The 14,494-nt window shown below is 42.5% G+C and overlaps 1 protein-coding gene and 1 long non-coding RNA gene across 13 annotated transcripts in view; both read right to left on the bottom strand.

Annotated features, from left to right (window-relative positions):
• Window positions 1-14,494, bottom strand: part of LOC118399730 (E3 ubiquitin-protein ligase RNF123) — a 235,150-nt gene that overhangs the window by 134,249 nt on the left and 86,407 nt on the right. The gene's annotated exons all lie outside the window — the stretch shown is intronic.
• On the bottom strand, window positions 90-6,003 carry LOC127910419 (uncharacterized). 12 transcript variants are annotated; one of them, XR_008074815.1, is made up of 4 exons: window positions 5,887-5,908; window positions 5,639-5,695; window positions 3,334-3,422; window positions 90-142 (listed from the first exon to the last, which is right to left on the bottom strand). It is a non-coding gene; the product is annotated as an uncharacterized LOC127910419 (long non-coding RNA). The 12 variants fall into 12 exon arrangements; XR_008074816.1 differs by having other exon boundaries at window positions 103-129; window positions 3,308-3,422; XR_008074817.1 differs by lacking the exon at window positions 90-142 and adding an exon at window positions 843-895.

Here is a 14,494-nt window from a genome sequence, read left to right on the forward strand (position 1 = left end):
CCTGGACTATAACTACTGACCTGGACTATAACTACTGACCTGTACTATAACTACTGACCTGTACTACTGACCTGTACTATAACTACTGACCTGAACTACTGACCTGGACTACTGACCTGGACTACTGACCTGTACTACTGACCTGTACTATAACTACTGACCTGTACTATAACTACCGACCTGTACTATAACTACTGACCTGTACTATAACTACTGACCTGGACTATAACTACTGACCTGAACTACTGACCTGGACTACTGACCTGACTACTGAACTACTGACCTGTACTACTGACCTGTACTACTGACCTGTACTATAACTACTGACCTGTACTACTGACCTGTACTACTGACCTGTACTACAACTACTGACCTGGACTATAACTACTGACCTGTACTATAACCTGTACTATAACTACTGACCTGTACTATAACTACTGACCTGTACTATAACTACTGACCTGTACTACTGACCTGTACTACTGACCTGTACTACTGACCTGTACTATAACTACTGACCTGTACTACAACTACTGACCTGTACTACTGACCTGTACTACTGACCTGTACTATAACTACTGACCTGTACTACAACTACTGACCTGTACTACAACTACTGACCTGTACTACTGACCTGTACTATAACTACTGACCTGTACTATAACTACTGACCTGTACTACTGACCTAACTATAACTACTGACCTGCACTATAACTACTGACCTGTACTACTGACCTGTACTATAACTACTGACCTGGACTATAACTACTGACCTGGACTATAACTACTGACCTGTACTATAACTACTGACCTGTACTACTGACCTGTACTATAACTACTGACCTGAACTACTGACCTGGACTACTGACCTGGACTACTGACCTGTACTACTGACCTGTACTATAACTACTGACCTGTACTATAACTGACCTGTACTATAACTACTGACCTGTACTATAACTACCGACCTGACTATAACTACTGACCTGGACTATAACTACTGACCTGTACTATAACTACTGACCTGTACTACTGACCTGTACTACTGACCTGGACTATAACTACTGACCTGGACTATAACTACTGACCTGGACTACAACTACTGACCTGGACTACAACTACTGACCTGGACTACAACTACTGACCTGGACTATAACTACTGACCTGTACTATAACTACTGACCTGTACTATAACTACTGACCTGTACTACAACTACTGACCTGTACTATTGACCTGGACTACTGACCTGTACTATAACTACTGACCTGTACTACTGACCTGCACTATAACTACTGACCTGTACTATAACTACTGACCTGTACTATAACTACTGACCTGTACTACAACTACTGACCTGTACTATAACTACTGACCTGTACTATAACTACTGACCTGTACTATAACTACTGACCTGTACTATAACTACTGACCTGTACTATAACTACTGACCTGGACTATAACTACTGACCTGTACTATAACTACTGACCTGGACTATAACTACTGACCTGAACTACTGACCTGGACTACTGACCTGTACTACTGACCTGTACTACTGACCTGTACTACTGACCTGTACTATAACTACTGACCTGTACTACTGACCTGTACTACTGACCTGTACTACTGACCTGTACTACAACTACTGACCTGGACTATAACTACTGACCTGTACTACTGACCTGTACTATAACTACTGACCTGTACTATAACTACTGACCTGTACTATAACTACTGACCTGTACTACTGACCTGTACTACTGACCTGTACTACTGACCTGTACTACAACTACTGACCTGTACTACAACTACTGACCTGTACTACTGACCTGTACTACTGACCTGTACTATAACTACTGACCTGTACTACAACTACTGACCTGTACTACAACTACTGACCTGTACTACTGACCTGTACTATAACTACTGACCTGTACTATAACTACTGACCTGTACTACTGACCTGGACTATAACTACTGACCTGTACTATAACTACTGACCTGTACTACTGACCTGTACTATAACTACTGACCTGGACTATAACTACTGACCTGGACTATAACTACTGACCTGGACTACTGACCTGGACTACTGACCTGGACTATAACTACTGACCTGAACTACAACTACTGACCTGGACTACTGACCTGTACTACTGACCTGTACTACAACTACTGACCTGGACTACAACTACTGACCTGGACTATAACTACTGACCTGTACTATAACTACTGACCTGGACTATAACTACTGACCTGTACTACAACTACTGACCTGTACTACTGACCTGGACTACTGACCTGGACTACTGACCTGTACTATAACTACTGACCTGTACTACTGACCTGCACTATAACTACTGACCTGTACTATAACTACTGACCTGTACTATAACTACTGACCTGGACTACAACTACTGACCTGACTATAACTACTGACCTGACTATAACTACTGACCTGTACTTCAACTACTGACCTGTACTTCAACTACTGACCTGTACTTCAACTACTGACCTGTACTTCAACTACTGACCTGGACTATAACTACTGACCTGGACTATAACTACTGACCTGTACTATAACTACTGACCTGTACTATAACTACTGACCTGACTATAACTACTGACCTGGACTATAACTACTGACCTGTACTATAACTACTGACCTGGTACTATAACTACTGACCTGAACTACTGACCTGACTACTGACCTACTACTGACCTGTACTACTGACCTGTACTACTGACCTGTACTATAACTACTGACCTGTACTACTGACCTGTACTACTGACCTGTACTACTGACCTGTACTACAACTACTGACCTGGACTATAACTACTGACCTGTACTACTGACCTGTACTATAACTACTGACCTGTACTATAACTACGACCTGTACTATAACTACTGACCTGTACTACTGACCTGTACTACTGACCTGTACTACTGACCTGTACTATAACTACTGACCTGTACTACAACTACTGACCTGTACTACTGACCTGTACTACTGACCTGTACTATAACTACTGACCTGTACTACAACTACTGACCTGTACTACAACTACTGACCTGTACTACTGACCTGTACTATAACTACTGACCTGTACTATAACTACTGACCTGTACTACTGACCTGGACTATAACTACTGACCTGCACTATAACTACTGACCTGTACTACTGACCTGTACTATAACTACTGACCTGACTATAACTACTGACCTGGACTATAACTACTGACCTGTACTATAACTACTGACCTGTACTACTGACCTGTACTATAACTACTGACCTGAACTACTGACCTGGACTACTGACCTGGACTACTGACCTGTACTACTGACCTGTACTATAACTACTGACCTGTACTATAACTACCGACCTGTACTATAACTACTGACCTGTACTATAACTACTGACCTGGACTATAACTACTGACCTGGACTATAACTACTGACCTGTACTATAACTACTGACCTGTACTACTGACCTGTACTACTGACCTGGACTATAACTACTGACCTGCACTATAACTACTGACCTGTACTACTGACCTGTACTATAACTACTGACCTGGACTATAACTACTGACCTGTACTATAACTACTGACCTGTACTACTGACCTGTTATACTGACCTGTTCTACTGACCTGTACTATAACTACTGACCTGTACTACTGACCTGTACTATAACTACTGACCTGTACTATAACTACTGACCTGTACTATAACTACTGACCTGTACTATAACTACCGACCTGTACTATAACTACCGACCTGTACTATAACTACTGACCTGTACTATAACTACTGACCTGTACTATAACTACTGACCTGTACTATAACTACTGACCTGACTATAACTACTGACCTGTACTTCAACTACTGACCTGTACTTCAACTACTGACCTGTACTACTGACCTGTACTATAACTACTGACCTGGACTATAACTACTAACCTGGACTATAACTACTGACCTGAACTACTGACCTGTACTACTGACCTGTACTACAACTACTGACCTGGACTATAACTACTGACCTGGACTATAACTACTGACCTGTACTATAACTACTGACCTGTACTATAACTACTGACCTGGACTATAACTACTGAACTACTGACCTGACTACTGACCTGACTACTGACCTGTACTACTGACCTGTACTACTGACCTGTACTATAACTACTGACCTGTACTATAACTACTGACCTGTACTATAACTACTGACCTGTACTATAACTACTGACCTGTACTATAACTACTGACCTGTACTATAACTACTGACCTGACTATAACTACTGACCTGTACTTCAACTACTGACCTGTACTTCAACTACTGACCTGTACTATCAACTACTGACCTGTACTCAACTACTGACCTGACTATAACTACTGACCTGACTATAACTACTGACCTGTACTATAACTACTGACCTGTACTATAACTACTGACCTGGACTATAACTACTGACCTGGACTATAACTACTGACCTGTACTATAACTACTGACCTGAACTACTGACCTGACTACTGACCTGTACTACTGACCTGTACTACTGACCTGTACTACTGACCTGTACTATAACTACTGACCTGTACTACTGACCTGTACTACTGACCTGTACTACTGACCTGTACTACTGACCTGTACTACAACTACTGACCTGACTATAACTACTGACCTGACTATAACTACTGACCTGTACTATAACTACTGACCTGGACTATAACTACTGACCTGTACTATAACTACTGACCTGAACTACTGACCTGGACTACTGACCTGTACTACTGACCTGTACTATAACTACTGACCTGTACTACTGACCTGTACTACTGACCTGTACTATAACTACTGACCTGTACTATAACTACTGACCTGACTATAACTACTGAACTGACTTCAACTACTGACCTTGACTACAACTACTGACCTGACTACAACTACTGACCTGGACTATAACTACTGACCTGGACTTCAACTACTGACCTTGACTACAACTACTGACCTTGACTACAACTACTGACCTGTACTACAACTACTGACCTGTACTACTGACCTGTACTACTGACCTGTACTATAACTACTGACCTGTACTATAACTACTGACCTGTACTACCACTACTGACCTGTACTACTGACCTGTACTATAACTACTGACCTGTACTACTGACCTGTACTACAACTACTGACCTGTACTACTGACCTGTACTACAACTACTGACCTGTACTACTGACCTGTACTACTGACCTGTACTATAACTACTGACCTGTACTACTGACCTGTACTACTGACCTGTACTATAACTACTGACCTGTACTACTGACCTGTACTACTGACCTGTACTACAACTACTGACCTGTACTACTGACCTGTACTACAACTACTGACCTGTACTACTGACCTGTACTACAACTACTGACCTGTACTACTGACCTGTACTATAACTACTGACCTGTACTACTGACCTGTACTACTGACCTGTACTATAACTACTGACCTGTACTACTGACCTGTACTACTGACCTGTACTACAACTACTGACCTGTACTACTGACCTGTACTACTGACCTGTACTACAACTACTGACCTGGACTATAACTACTGACCTGGACTATAACTACTGACCTGTACTATAACTACTGACCTGTACTATAACTACTGACCTGGACTATAACTACTGACCTGTACTATAACTACTGACCTGGACTACTGACCTAGACTACTGACCTGTACTACTGACCTGTACTATAACTACTGACCTGTACTATAACTACTGACCTGTACTATAACTACCGACCTGTACTATAACTACTGACCTGGACTATAACTACTGACCTGGACTATAACTACTGACCTGTACTTCAACTACTGACCTGTACTTCAACTACTGACCTGTACTTCAACTACTGACCTGTACTTCAACTACTGACCTGTACTTCAACTACTGACCTGTACTTCAACTACTGACCTGTACTTCAACTACTGACCTGTACTATAACTACTGACCTGTACTATAACTACTGACCTGTACTATAACTACTGACCTGGACTATAACTACTGACCTGGACTATAACTACTGACCTGTACTATAACTACTGACCTGGACTATAACTACTGACCTGAACTACTGACCTGGACTACTGACCTGTACTACTGACCTGTACTACTGACCTGTACTATAACTACTGACCTGTACTACTGACCTGTACTACTGACCTGTACTACAACTACTGACCTGGACTATAACTACTGACCTGGACTATAACTACTGACCTGGACTATAACTACTGACCTGTACTATAACTACTGACCTGAACTACTGACCTGACTACTGACCTGTACTACTGACCTGTACTATAACTACTGACCTGTACTACTGACCTGTACTACTGACCTGTACTATAACTACTGACCTGTACTATAACTACTGACCTGGACTATAACTACTGAACTGGACTATAACTACTGAACTGGACTTCAACTACTGACCTTGACTACAACTACTGACCTTGACTACAACTACTGACCTGTACTACTGACCTGTACTACTGACCTGTACTACTGACCTGTACTACTGACCTGTACTACTGACCTGTACTACTGACCTGTACTACTGACCTGTACTACTGACCTGTACTATAACTACTGACCTGTACTATAACTACTGACCTGTACTACCACTACTGACCTGTACTACCACTACTGACCTGTACTACTGACCTGTACTATAACTACTGACCTGTACTACTGACCTGTACTACAACTGACCTGTACTACTGACCTGTACTACAACTACTGACCTGTACTACTGACCTGTACTATAACTACTGACCTGTACTACTGACCTGTACTACTGACCTGTACTACTGACCTGTACTACTGACCTGTACTACTGACCTGTACTACAACTACTGACCTGTACTACTGACCTGTACTACAACTACTGACCTGTACTACTGACCTGTACTACAACTACTGACCTGTACTACTGACCTGTACTACAACTACTGACCTGTACTACAACTACTGACCTGGACTACTGACCTGTACTACAACTACTGACCTGTACTACTGACCTGTACTACTGACCTGTACTATAACTACTGACCTGTACTACTGACCTGTACTACTGACCTGTACTACAACTACTGACCTGTACTACTGACCTGTACTACAACTACTGACCTGGACTACTGACCTGTACTATAACTACTGACCTGTACTACTGACCTGTACTACAACTACTGACCTGTACTATAACTACTGACCTGGACTACAACTACTGACCTGTACTACAACTACTGACCTGTACTACTGACCTGGACTATAACTACTGAACTGTACTACAACTACTGACCTGTACTACTGACCTGTACTACTGACCTGTACTACTGACCTGTACTATAACTACTGACCTGTACTACTGACCTGTACTACTGACCTGTACTATAACTACTGACCTGTACTACTGACCTGTACTACTGACCTGTACTACTGACCTGTACTACAACTACTGACCTGTACTACAACTACTGACCTGTACTACTGACCTGTACTATAACTACTGACCTGTACTACTGACCTGTACTATAACTACTGACCTGTACTACTGACCTGTACGACTGACCTGTACTACAACTACTGACCTGTACTACTGACCTGTACTACAACTACTGACCTGTACTACTGACCTGTACTACTGACCTGTACTATAACTACTGACCTGTACTACTGACCTGTACTATAACTACTGACCTGTACTACTGACCTGTACTACTGACCTGTACTATAACTACTGACCTGTACTACTGACCTGTACTACTGACCTGTACTATAACTACTGACCTGTACTACTGACCTGTACTACTGACCTGTACTACAACTACTGACCTGGACTACTGACCTGTACTATAACTACTGACCTGTACTACTGACCTGTACTATAACTACTGACCTGGACTACTGACCTGTACTATAACTACTGACCTGTACTACTGACCTGTACTATAACTACTGACCTGTACTACTGACCTGTACTACTGACCTGTACTACAACTACTGACCTGTACTACTGACCTGTACTACTGACCTGTACTACAACTACTGACCTGTACTACTGACCTGTACTACAACTACTGACCTGGACTACTGACCTGTACTATAACTACTGACCTGTACTACTGACCTGTACTATAACTACTGACCTGTACTACAACTACTGACCTGTACTACTGACCTGCACTACTGACCTGTACTACAACTACTGACCTGGATTACTGACCTGTACTATAACTACTGACCTGTACTACTGACCTGCACTACTGACCTGTACTACAACTACTGACCTGGATTACTGACCTGCACTATAACTACTGACCTGTACTACTGACCTGTACTATAACTACTGACCTGTACTATAACTACTGACCTGTACTATAACTACTGACCTGCACTATAACTACTGACCTGTACTATAACTACTGACCTGTACTACTGACCTGTTCTACTGACCTGTACTACTGACCTGCACTATAACTACTGACCTGTACTACTGACCTGTACTACACTGACCTGCACTATAACTACTGACCTGTACTACTGACCTGTACTACTGACCTGCACTATAACTACTGACCAGGTACTACTGACCTGCACTATAACAGGTCAGTACTGACCAGTTCTACTGTCAGTACCACAGGACCAGTAGAACAGGTCAGTACACTGACCCGCACTATAACCACTACTACAGTGGTGGTACAGGTCAGTATAACAGGTCAGTAGTACAGGTCAGTAGTACAGGTCAGTAGTACAGGTCAGTAGAACAGGTCAGTAGAACAGGTCAGTAGTACAGGTCAGTAGTACAGGTCAGTAGTACAGGTCAGTAGTACAGGTCAGTAGTACAGGTCAGTAGTACAGGTCAGTAGTACAGGTCAGTAGTACAGGTCAGTAGTACAGGTCAGTAGAACAGGTCAGTAGTACAGGTCAGTAGTACAGGTCAGTAGAACAGGTCAGTAGTACAGGTCAGTAGTTGTAGTACAGGTCAGTGCTACAGGTCAGTGCTACAGGTCAGTGCTACAGGTCAGTGCTACAGGTCAGTGCTACAGGTCAGTAGTGGTAGGCATGTCTTACTGACCTGTACCACTGACCTGACCTGTACTACCACGCTAGCTCTCTAGGAACAGGGTTGGAGTTAAAACCTACAGGATGCTAGCTCTCTAGGAACAGGGTTGGAGTTAAAACCTACAGGATGCTAGCTCTCTAGGAACAGGGTTGGAGTTAAAACCTACAGGATGCTAAATCTCTAGGAACAGGGTTGGAGTTAAAACCTACAGGATGCTAGCTCTCTAGGAACAGGGTTGGAGTTAAAACCTACAGGATGCTAGCTCTCTAGGAACAGGGTTGGAGAGTCCTGCTCTACAAACACTGTTATTATTTGACCCTGCTGGTCATCTATGAACATCTTGAACAACAATCTGGTCTTGTACTCTAATAATCAACACCCGGCACAACCAGACGAGGACTGACCACCCCCCACAGAGCCTGGTTCCTGCCTGTCTAGGGACTTTTCCCTAGCCACTGTGCTTCTGCATTGCGTGCTCTTTTTTGGTTTTAGGCCGGGTTTCTTTATAAGCACTTTGTGACATCTGCCGATGTAAAAAAGGGCTTTATAAAAATTAATTTCATTTAATTGAAGTGCTGAAGTGCGCGTTCGTGCGTTAAGTGCTTACACGGCTGCTTTCTGCCCTCACTGAGACAGAGAAGTAACAGATGTACAATATCACACACTAATCCTGCTCTGTGATCTGAAGACAGCCATGAACCTGACAGCAACTTAACACTAAGTGAAGTATGAATATGTAGATAATATTAGAACATGGGATAAAGAGGTGACTAAACGGGGTGTTAAGAAAGAACATCTGTCAACCGACAGGCAAAAAAAAAAAAATCAGTCGGTTCGGGTTCATCTAGGGTGACACAAGATGGTAAACAGTTTTTCTCAACCAAAAGAAATACCAATGTCTTTGTGTGTGTCATGATGTTGGCCTGTGGGTAAGGTTTATGACCCCCCCCATAAATACCTTTCTCCCCTCTCTCTCTCTTGACCCTACTGAAGGACTCTTGAAGAGCCTTTGTTAAACATAGAGAGTCTGGGAACATCAAACAAGTGGGGGAAAGGAACCATATTTCGGTAATAGAACCAGTTGAAAATATGACAGGACGACATAAACTGTATCGGGGAAAGTCTACACATTCTAGTTATCATCAGATTCACATGGAATTGTTGTGCAATTTAAATGTTTGAATATGAAACTATTTGTGAAATGTAATTTTAGCTTCCAAATGAGAGAATTGGGTTTTCACTATATATTCCATTGACAAAAATGTAACCTTCTGTTCCGAGGACGATAGGACCACGGTCCATACGCTGAAAAGGACTAACATGTCAACTACAGAACTAAGCCAACCTCAGCGTGAGCTTTGGTTGTGAATGGTATGAACTTTGAACTCTTAATCACTAAAGAAGTGAGACATCCTAGATGTCATCCGAGTTAGCAACAGCAGCTGTAAACGTGGGCTAGGAAAGGACGGACGACGTATCCAGTCTAACACACAATGAAGATACTACAACCTATTCAATTTACCACCAGAGACATTCTTCCGAGGACAGGAAGATCTTGGTTGGCCAACACCGCCAACATCTACGACCAACCTACCGAAACCGCAGCTCAGAGTAAATATTTATTGCATTTTCCTTTTCCAAATGGGAGGTAATTTAGAATGCATAAGATGCTGTATTTACGATAGCACAGCTTCGCCCTTTGTTCCTCAGTCTTCCCGCTCTTTCACTCAAACCCCGCCCCTTGTCATCTGTGTCCACCAGGGACGTTTTCTGTAATAATATAATAATAATTAGCATTCTGTATGTAATTCTGTGTGATTAGTTAGGTATTTAGTAAATAAATAAACCCAATGTTGTATTGCTGATTCAACTTGTTAGCCAGGGTTCGTGAAGATATGCAAGAATTTACAACTTTCAGATGAGACTCGAATAAGGTGACGATTAATATTGACTGCTATTGATGTAAAATATTACTAGGTCTTTAAGAGTTTATTCTGAAGATAATAGCTCTATAAATATCATTTCGTGGTGCCCCGACTTTCTAGTTAATTACATTTACATGATTAGCTCAATCAGGTAATATTAATTATAGAGAAAGGATTTTATAGAATAGCATGTCATATCACTTAATCCGGTATAGCCAAAGACACGACATGTGCTTTAGTTGATGATAGTATTATGTGAAAATGTAAAAGGTCTCAAAATGGACCCAGGAGGCTAAATGGACCCAGGAGGCTAAATGGGCCCAGGAGGCTAAATGGACCCAGGAGGCTAAATGGACCCAGGAGGCTAAATGGGCCCAGGAGGCTAAATGGGCCCAGGAGGCTAAATGGACCCAGGAGGCTAAATGGAACCAGGAGGCTAAATGGAACCAGGAGGTTCAAGAATGCCCCTCTCCTGCCTTCGTTGATAGAGTAGTTCAGGGAAATATCAAATATTATCCACTGAAAAGATAACAATATATGTTTTATATATAGCTTAATAATCATTTTAATATGATCCTATTTATCAGTGTGTCTGAGCAGTCAGCAGGTGTTAAATGCAACCAGAGGCCTCCAGCAGCAATACACTAGTCATGTATTGTCTGATACTTCTGTTCCGGCAAGGAGCTGTAATATCTCAGTAATTGGATTTTCTTGACAGAGCCTCATAACACCCCGGTTTTGGCTGTGATGGGTGCAATTGTGAGCCTTTTACAGACAGGAGAGAGGGAGGGAGGGAAAGAAAAAAGTGAGAGAGAAAGGAGAAAGGAGAGGAGAAAATGAGAGAGAGAGACTGAGTGAGAGGGAGTGAGAGGAGGGAGTGAGAAAAAGATGAAGGAAAGAAAATCATATCATCTAGCCTCGTGTTGCCTACCGGTCGGGGTGACCGCCTGGGGTGACTGTCAGATGTTTTACCTCTCTCTCTCTACTCATGCGATGATAAGAGACAATGGCATCTGCGTCAGACCTTCAGCTACATCACACCTACAAAATGGGAACACACGTACTGCGACTGGAGCGACTGAATGCTCAACTTATCTAGACGATCTCATAGGAGTAAAAGAGGGGGACGGTGAGAGAGAACGAGAGCAAGACAAGAGACACAAAGGAGACAAGCTCGCCATTTGTAAAAGGTCTGAAGATCCCTGTGTCGTCAGGATTCAAATCTACCACAGTAGGTTACAGTCAATAATCAAGGAGGAAAAGTCTACTCCATGTAAGACAATTGAAATCCACTCAAGTTCAAAGTGTAAATTGTAGAGTACACCCTTCTTTTAAAAGCTTTTAAAAGCCCAGCTTTTAAAATGTTATGTCATGTTGAAATTGCAACAGCCCAAAAATGCTTTACCACATTACAGAACCCCCCCCCCACCCAAGAGTATGGGTATGTCTCAAATGGCACCCTCGTCACTATATATTTTATTCACCTAATTTTTCAGCGTTGCTATGGGACCAGACAAACTAGTTAACAAGCTAACTAGCTAGTTGGGGGCTACAGATGGGTTCACTAATGTTAGCTCGCTAGCTAGTTGGGGGCTACAGATGGTTTAGCCAACATTAGCTAGCTAGGTAGTTGGGAGGCACAGCTGGGCTAGATAACATTAGCTAGCTAAGAAGTTGGGGGCTACAGATGGGTTAGCTAATGTTAGCTAGCTAAGAACTGTTTTTGCATACATGCAAGCTACACAGTGCCTGTGGGAGAAGATTGGATAAGTTAAAATATCGTGAGACAATTGTCGCTATTTTCATAAATGGAACAGATCAGCTATCCATCCAACATTGCAAATGGTAGCTAGTTGGCTACTTGTGTAAGTATTTAGAAGAACATGCATACAAATACATGGCTTTGGTTAGCACACAGGTCAGCTGCAACCTATGTAGCTAGCTAGCTAACATTTCCTCCATGAACGAAGCAAACTAGCTAGCTATATACCAACCTAGATAACAATGGAGAGTAGTGGCTTTCTGCATATAGTTTTCTATGATTTCAAGAGTCCAGCTTTACAACGCTCAAAGCGGAACTATCAGAAAGGCTTTTAAAAAAAATATGAATTTATAAACATTTTCATTTGGTTTATACAGTAGCCAATAAAAGCCAAAAGCAAAGGGATAATGTCTAGACCAGAAATGAAGAAGAGAACCTATCCCCAGATCCCCAGCAAAATCGATCGATAGATCACTCAGCCGGAAGCTAGAAGGGCACAGGTACTAGCTGTCCTACGCTCCGTCCCAAATGCAACCCTACCCCCTACATAGTGTACTACCTATGTGTGTACTACCTAGACCTATTACAGTCCAGCCCTGACCAGAGAACTGACTGGTATTACAGTTGAGACACAGGCCTATTACAGTCCAGCCCTGACCAGAGAACTGACTGGTATTACAGTTGAGACACAGGCCTATTACAGTCCAGCCCTGACCAGAGAACTGACTGGTATTACAGTTGAGACACAGGCCTATTACAGTCCAGCCCTGACCAGAGAACTGACTGGTATTACAGTTGAGACACAGGCCTATTACAGTCCAGCCCTGACCAGAGAACTGACTGGTATTACAGTTGAGACACAGGCCTATTACAGTCCAGCCCTGACCAGAGAACTGACTGGTATTACAGTTGAGACACAGGCCTATTACAGTCCAGCCCTGACCAGAGAACTGACTGGTATTACAGTTGAGACACAGGCCTATTACAGTCCAGCCCTGACCAGAGAACTGACTGGTATTACAGTTGAGACACAGGCCTATTACAGTCCAGTCCACCAGAGAACTGACTGGTATTACAGTTGAGACACAGGCCTATTACAGTCCAGTCCACCAGAGAACTGACTGGTATTACAGTTGAGACACAGGCCTATTACAGTCCAGCCCTGACCAGAGAACTGACTAGTATTACAGTTGAGACACAGGCCTATTACAGTCCAGTCCACCAGAGAACTGACTGGTATTACAGTTGAGACACAGGCCTATTACAGTCCAGTCCACCAGAGAACTGACTGGTGTTTCAATTCACTGGGATAGAAAATAATGAGGACAGGATAGGACTGCTATTAACAGCAGAGTACAAAGGACAGGGTTTTACACATGTCACAACTATTGCAAAGGACTTGTACAATTTTTTTTGTTATAATGTTTGAGCCACTCGGATAATATAAGAACGAGGCATACTGGCAATTTACTGGCATTTGCATAATTGAAGGAAATTACATTTGAAATTCACATTTGTCGCTCAGCCCCATGAGAAAGTGTGTGAATGGCAACAACCTAGCTTTTAAAACTAACACGTTCTCTGTGACCCTGTGGCAAAATGTTGAGAACTGCATGAAAGAGGGCCTCCAAAACCATAGAGGGCCTCCAAATCCATGCATTCGGCCGCCTCC

The sequence above is a fragment of the Oncorhynchus keta genome, chromosome 21 (genome assembly GCF_023373465.1).
Source record: "Oncorhynchus keta strain PuntledgeMale-10-30-2019 chromosome 21, Oket_V2, whole genome shotgun sequence".
NCBI classification, from domain to species: Eukaryota; Metazoa; Chordata; class Actinopteri; order Salmoniformes; family Salmonidae; genus Oncorhynchus; species Oncorhynchus keta.